We start from the raw sequence: 7,345 nt of genomic DNA, 5'->3' as shown, positions 1-7,345 counted from the left end.
AGTGTTCAACTGCTGTACAGGTTTTTCATATCTAGATATGTTATTATGTATAATATAATTTTGATTTTTTTTGTGTAGAATCTTGTTTTTGACTAAAGTTAAACTTCTCCAGGACCACGCAAAATATCTCTGTCATTAAGATGAATAGCCAAGGATGTTCATACCTATTTTAGAAGCGATAGTTGGAACACTCACTCCCGAGAATTTTCCAATCTAGCAATGAACAAAATCCATATTGTTATTGTTCCATGTTAAGATTTGATAAAAACTTGTTCCACAGTCGTGGTAGCAATTGGAAGTTCGGAGTGCACTACTACTAGGTATAGCGTAATATCACTAACCAATTATTATGCATATTTATATTTTGAATTTCATATTATCTTTTATACTTATTATAATAATACTTTTCATGCAGTTACCAATGTGACAACGGTCGGAAGGCAGAACATTTGTTACATTCTACGATTTAATTTAATTTTATTTTACTAACCAATTCCCCCAGCAGCCACCATTTTTTACTAAGTAATAGTAATAGTAATAAGAAATAAGTAATAGTATTACTATAACTATAACCATAAGTAGTAATATTTATAGTTATAGTTATAGTTATAGTTATAGTTATAGTTATAGTTATAGTTATAGTTATAGTTATAGTTATAGTTATAGTTATAGTTATAGTTATAGATATAGTTATAGTTATAGTTATAGTTATAGTTATAGTTATAGTTATAGTTATAGTTATAGTTATAGTTATAGTTATAGTTATAGTTATAGTTATAGTTATAGTTATAGTTATAGTTATAGTTATAGTTATAGTTATAGTTATAGTTATAGTTATAGTTATAGTTATAGTTATAGTTATAGTTATAGTTATAGTTATAGTTATAGTTATAGTTATAGTTATAGTTATAGTTATAGTTATAGTTATAGTTATAGTTATAGTTATAGTTATAGTTATAGTTATAGTTATAGTTATAGTTATAGTTATAGTTATAGTTATAGTTATAGTTATAGTTATAGTTATAGTTATAGTTATAGTTATAGTTATAGTTATAGTTATAGTTATAGTTATAGTTATAGTTATAGTTATAGTTATAGTTATAGTTATAGTTATAGTTATAGTTATAGTTATAGTTATAGTTATAGTTATAGTTATAGTTATAGTTATAGTTATAGTTATAGTTATAGTTATAGTTATAGTTATAGTTATAGTTATAGTTATAGTTATAGTTATAGTTATAGTTATAGTTATAGTTATAGTTATAGTTATAGTTATAGTTATAGTTATAGTTATAGTTATAGTTATAGTTATAGTTATAGTTATAGTTATAATTATAGTTATAGTTATAGTTATAGTTATAGTTATAGTTATAGTTATGGTTATAGTTATAGTTATAAGTATTAAGTACCGCTAAATAATTAGTAATAACAAGCTACGCCAGTAACACCGGCTGAGTGTATCCTATAGCTTACCTTCCATACTAACACATTCCCGAATTCCCGAGACATTTATGAGAGGTCGTAGAGTTCTCTGCATCTCTCTTAAGTAAATGTTGAACTAACATTCCTCCCCTTTCCTTAGCAGTTGTAAGGACGTGGCCAGGACAATTCATAGCTGTTGGAGAAAGCATGCCTTCATCTAAGAGATATTACTAATCATCAGCAACGGATGGAGGCTAGCTTTTAACTTGATAGTTCTGAATTCGTACCACCTACGATATTGTACAACTTGCTCAATGCTAATGCTAATGCTAAATTACTATATTTGTTTATTTTGTTCAGTATCATAACAAATAAGAATCAGTAAGAATAAACCACAATATAGAGAGTAGTAGCTCCAGTTCAACAACATAGTCTTGCCGTTCTACGTCAACAGTGTGGACGTGTCTTATGTCTTGTCTTCTATAATTGTTTTCCATTACATTTGATTGTTAGGCCTATTTAAGTAATTATCATCTTTTTTTTTGCAAGGTCAAATTTCGCCTTGATATAAAACGTGTTTACCATATGGATGAAACTGATGATTAAACAAAAACTAAATCTAGTTTAGTTGTGATTAATCGGAACCAGGCGCTTGGGCTAGTATTGGCAGATTGGTATTTGAGGACTGTATTCAAACACTGATACCAATTCTTCAGAAAAAACAAATAAAACGGGAACATAATGATAAGGTCACGACTAGCCATATTGCTTCTATCCGGTAAGTCAGATTATCGTGCTAGTGCCCTGGATGATTCAGATAGCTGAGCCCGGGCAAAGTGCTCGATGTCATTGTCGATGTCACCACTCATTTTTTTCTTATTAACAGAAGGAGTCTTGAAACGGAATGCTGCTAAAGCAATATTATAAAGCAATGGAAAGAATCATGTGAAGTCAATATTATCAATATTAGTCCGATTATCGTTCCCGGAAGAAGAACATTCTGTGAAACTGTAAAAGATGCTTCAAGCTTGTTTTATGTCTAGAATAAAAAAAATAGTTGAAAAGTATAACTATGCCGTGTGCAGAGTTAGTAACCATAAAAATATCAAAAATATTAAAATATATGTATTGAAATATATTAAAATATTCAATCTAATCAAAATAGACATCGTTATCATTATAGTTCTGGAAAGACGTATCATCTAAATTCAATATAATCAAGTTATGCCAAAAACTATGATCGAAATTGATTCAAGCAAACATATAACATGATAGTCTAGGTTTAAAAATTATGACTATGGGAAGGACAGTAAAGGCAGACACCTTTTTTCGCGAATTTTATCAAAAATATATAAAATCATCTAGAAGGGCCTTGAAATTTTTCTTATTTTTTCATAGCTTCCGGCATCCGGAATGACAAATTCGTATTACATTTTAAAACACGCTAATTCAGAATTTTCCACCCATCTGAGTTGGTTCATTGAACGAATGCTTCAGTCCTGTTTTTTTCGCCATCAAGAAAGCCAGTTCTCTGACTTCCGTCGTGGATTTTTCCATAGAATCTCCTCTGTAGGTCCAGTAGATGTCGCACTAGCTCTCGACCCAGCTACTAACTAAATGTTTGGATTTCAACGCAGTTCATGGGAAACCCTCCCTTAACAGCTTTTACAGCTTCTTCTCTTGCTCTGCAAACGTAGTTAGTAGGAGTCTTTCAAAAAAGGAAGAGATAATCAAATTGTTTTCAAAATTACATGTTCGTCTTTTCCTTCAGTGGAGTGCCCGTCTTACCCGACATGATTAGCAATTTTCACATAATTATTTCTGGAGTAAAAATGAGAAAAAATACCGCCGATTTGATAAAGTGGAAGGAAAGGGATGGTGAAACACTAACATAACGAATAATACAAAAAATAATAATTTGAAAACAATAAGAACCATATTTTCTGCAGACGAAAATTCACAATGAACTATTCTTTGCAGATCACTTTTATGGTTTTATTTACAATTTCGACAGAAGACCAGCTAGGTGTACACAGTAAGTGTCAAAATTATTGATATAATGTATTAAATTTAAAATAAGAATGTAATTTATTAATCATACATAAGTGTCCCTCTGTTCGTCTTTCCTGACTTTCCCCTATTGATAATGTCACCATCAGTCGCTATAAATCAAGTCTAGTCGCATAGAAATATATAACGAAGACTGAAAGCATATGAACTTTGAAAAATCATTATTAAAAAACGAAAAAAACGTCTGTCTATACTAGAGACGAGTGAACTGAAATGTTTAACGTCTCTTGAATTCAACAAGAAGAAGAAGAAGAAGGAGAATTCTCACTTTTTTCGTGAGGACACCGACTGGACAACACTGTTGCTGGCCGAGCTGGACGACGAGGGATCGAGTGCCTTTCTCTCAAGGCAATGGGGGTGGAGGAGTAATATGAGGAAAGAGTTTTACAATGGCTGTACAATTCATAGTTGCTTTCCGTGATTGACTTGAACCAACCAAATTGCACAAAGAACACACAGAATGACGCTTGGGACTAGCAAATCATTCTCGTTGTGCAATTTTCGGTGATTCGAGCTTTAAATGGTCAATAACGACGCCGGCCTCGTTCTTACAGTCACCAGAGAATGAATGTTAGTATGATATTCGCCGCCCGAAGGCCAGAAGGGTCGCTGCTATAGCGTGGTTTTCGAGCGTCTATCATGGAAGGGATAGTTGTTAGTGGGAATGGTTAAGAAAAATCAGGATTCACTGCGGTAAGTGATATGATTATGTAAGTCCGAACAATTGACCTCTCGACAAAACAAAATTCCGAAAATCTCTTGCGTTACAACACGCGGCAGAGATTCTCTTTAGGTATCCTGAGAAGGAAAACCTGTAAAATTGATACATTTTATATAGTATACTAGTTGACCCGGCAAACGTTGTTCTGCCATATACATTATTCCTAATGAACATGTTGGGTGTTAAGTAAAACGTAACTAATGTTGTATATATGATGTATATGTTCAATGTATTTCATTAACCCATTTTGTGCCAAGCGTTCGAAAAATCGAACAGTAATTGATAATTTTTGATAATTTTTCATGCCTTTGGAAAGCAACCAAATGATAATGCTTTGGAACCAAAAGATAGTTTAATTTATTAGCTACCACTTACTATCAGTTTCCTTAATTTTTGTTTGAAGTTTTTTAGACAGTAAATTCGATTTAAAGCAATTATGTCTGGAAGGTGTTTTCAATTTCAATTAAAAAAATCAATAAAAGACAAAAATATGTGAACTTTTCTACAGTATAACTTTGATAAAAGAACATACATTGTGACGTAGGGCAAAAAGCATATGAAAAACAGAAAAATAACAGCCGGGGAAATTGAGTGTTCGAAAAAACGAACTTTTTTTTCTGCTGAATGTAATACATCTGACATCCGCAGCGCATTCTAGTTTGTCTCTGAATCTTTCTGTGCCCGAAACAGCAAAGGTCGCTTATCCTGCCCTAGCTTTGTTGACGGTTTTGACTGAGAGTCGAGAACCGATTTTTCATAAACGGTCATTCACGCGATATTTCATTTTTATCGCGGCAAATGTGTGCATCTGTTAGATGCGTGTTTGATGCTTGTTGAATGGCGATGCACGGAAGATGCCTCTCGTTATATACTCAGTGCAATGCGCGCATGAATGATTCTTCGAAACCACGCAAGCCATTAAACCTTTTCAGGGTCCCCGGAACTCTTTACTAAAGAGTTATTTATAAAATTCGTATTCGCAAATAATATCCGAAATGATAAACCAACGAATTTAAAAAAAAGAATGTGTAGTCCTACGTCCTAAGCGGTCGTGTCTCGGATACAACCCCTCGATTTTTTTTGTTAGGGTGAACATTTCCGTTTTAGGGTGGTCCAAAAAATGGTTGTGTCCCATTCATCCGAAACACGTTTACCCGAAGCACATTTACCCGAATGTAACACATATCCGAATGATATTCACCCGAATGTAACAAATACCCGAATGCAACATGCTCCCAAACGGATATTGTAGCACGGTACTGATTTCGACTTTTGGAAGCCCCTCGTTTCGTTATTTTGAATTTCAGATCCAACACAATCTCTCCGGTGTGGATCTGGGATTCTCTCTTCTTTCTATGTATTGGATGTTTGGCAACGCGAGTGCCGCTCCCGATTTTAGATTTGAGCAACTAGCCAAAATGGGTGCTGGATGTGACGGGGCGGCTGTTTTAGCCAAGACACCCACCTACCAATACTCCGAAAGACTCATGCTTTCCTTTTTTTTGCTATTTTTTCATTTGGATATTTCCCCCAAATGGCAGAGTCTTTCGGCGGGGTTTTCTTGTTCTTCAAATTTCAAAACCCGGCGAGCGCTTCGACTTGAACTCTGCTCGGGAGGTTAAAGGGTATCGCCCGCGAATGCTTGAATGCGCGACCAATGAAAGCGCAGGGGAATTTCGGTATGAATACAAAATAGTTAACATCGTTAACTATTACGTAATTCCGGTTCCAATGAATGTCTCGCTGATCTGAGGATCTTGAGATATGCTTGCCATTCCGACTTCGAAAGTGAAAAAGGCAGGAGCGGATTAGTTTGTTCTGGTGTCGCGAGTTGAAATCCGAAGGTAGATTTTGGTGAAAGGCTACATGTGCTAGTCAGTATGATAAAGTTTCATTTTGTGATTTTTTTTATTTTCATATTTAGAATAGTGATTAAATTTAGTCCAGTAGTTGTTTTCCGTGAATTTAACTCTCCGCTTGTGTCCCCATTGAGCGGAACTGAAGGTAAGCTTCGGCATGTGACATGTGGCTAGCATTAATTTTAATTGTGGCCTGTGTGTGGTGTTCTTTTGACTGTCGTGTGTAGGAAAAAGCCGCTTCTGACCCACGATCGGAGATTGGATTTCCGCCACCTTGTCCGTCAATTCTAGTGGCCGCGCGGAGCGCAAACCATCACTCGCGCATCCAGGGAAGGCGCATCACGACACATCTACGAGTCGAACGCGCACTCAACGCCTACGGACTTACCATTCATCGCCTGGCGTGGAACGGCGATAAGGTAGATTCTCCACGTAAAACCTAGGTAGTGTGAGTAGAAAACTATTTTTACCCTAAAATAACATGCGCATGTAGGGTTAAAAGAACCAAAGAATAAAACCACACACAACTAACAACGCCACACAACAATGCCACATGCAATCGAAGCGTAGAGATTTACCGACGGCGCGCTTATGCTGATCGCTATTAATAAAGGGTTACACAAGATGCGAAATTAGGCTTTGTAGAATAATCGCTGGACTTGAATCAATGGGTCCGATGTTCGAATCCCGTAATAGTTAAATAAAATTGTTCATGTAGTTATTATTTTTCGTTAATTGGAAGTTTCGAAGTAAATGTTGTAAATATAATTAAAACTTGTGGGATAATATGTTGAGTTAGCTGAATAAATGTTGTGTGATAACCAATAATTAGATGTAGACGGAAGTTTTGTGCATTTACTGGCTAGCGGTGTAGCCTAAAAACCCGAATAAATTTCAGATAGGTCACGAGCCCAGGGTTGGGGCTCCTCTTCTGTTGTGGACAACTTTTCAACCCCCGCACCTCGTCCTCTGAAACTTCAAGGTGGGTGGGTTTGGCATCATTGCGTAGGTCCAATGATGAGAATTTTGGCATAAACGGTGTTCATTGGAAACAACCGTATTGCCTCTGTTGCCTGAATTGTGGAACGCGGACAAACGGTGTCGCGGGTCCTTCTTAGCGCAGAAGAGTCGCGGAAATAACCGGGTTTGTGAGAAAAAGGACAAACCCGCCCTCAGTGGGTGTCTCATTGCCGGGCAAGGATAAAACACGGCGGTCGGTCTCCCTCGCGGGAGTGGCGCTTAAGCCGACCGCTTATCTGCGCAAAATCCCCGG

The 7,345-nt window shown here is 35.8% G+C and overlaps 1 long non-coding RNA gene across 1 annotated transcript; it reads left to right on the top strand.

The window, feature by feature from the left end:
• Positions 1 to 5,767: 5,767 nt before the first annotated feature.
• Positions 5,768 to 7,005, top strand: LOC129776613 (uncharacterized). Its single transcript, XR_008743126.1, has 3 exons — positions 5,768 to 6,057; positions 6,138 to 6,217; positions 6,300 to 7,005. It is a non-coding gene; the product is annotated as an uncharacterized LOC129776613 (long non-coding RNA).
• Positions 7,006 to 7,345: the final 340 nt, after the last annotated feature.

This window comes from Toxorhynchites rutilus, chromosome 3 (assembly GCF_029784135.1).
Source record: "Toxorhynchites rutilus septentrionalis strain SRP chromosome 3, ASM2978413v1, whole genome shotgun sequence".
NCBI classification, from domain to species: Eukaryota; Metazoa; Arthropoda; class Insecta; order Diptera; family Culicidae; genus Toxorhynchites; species Toxorhynchites rutilus.
Note: the sequence above shows the minus strand (reverse complement) of the source record. Positions and strands in the feature narration are given on the sequence as shown.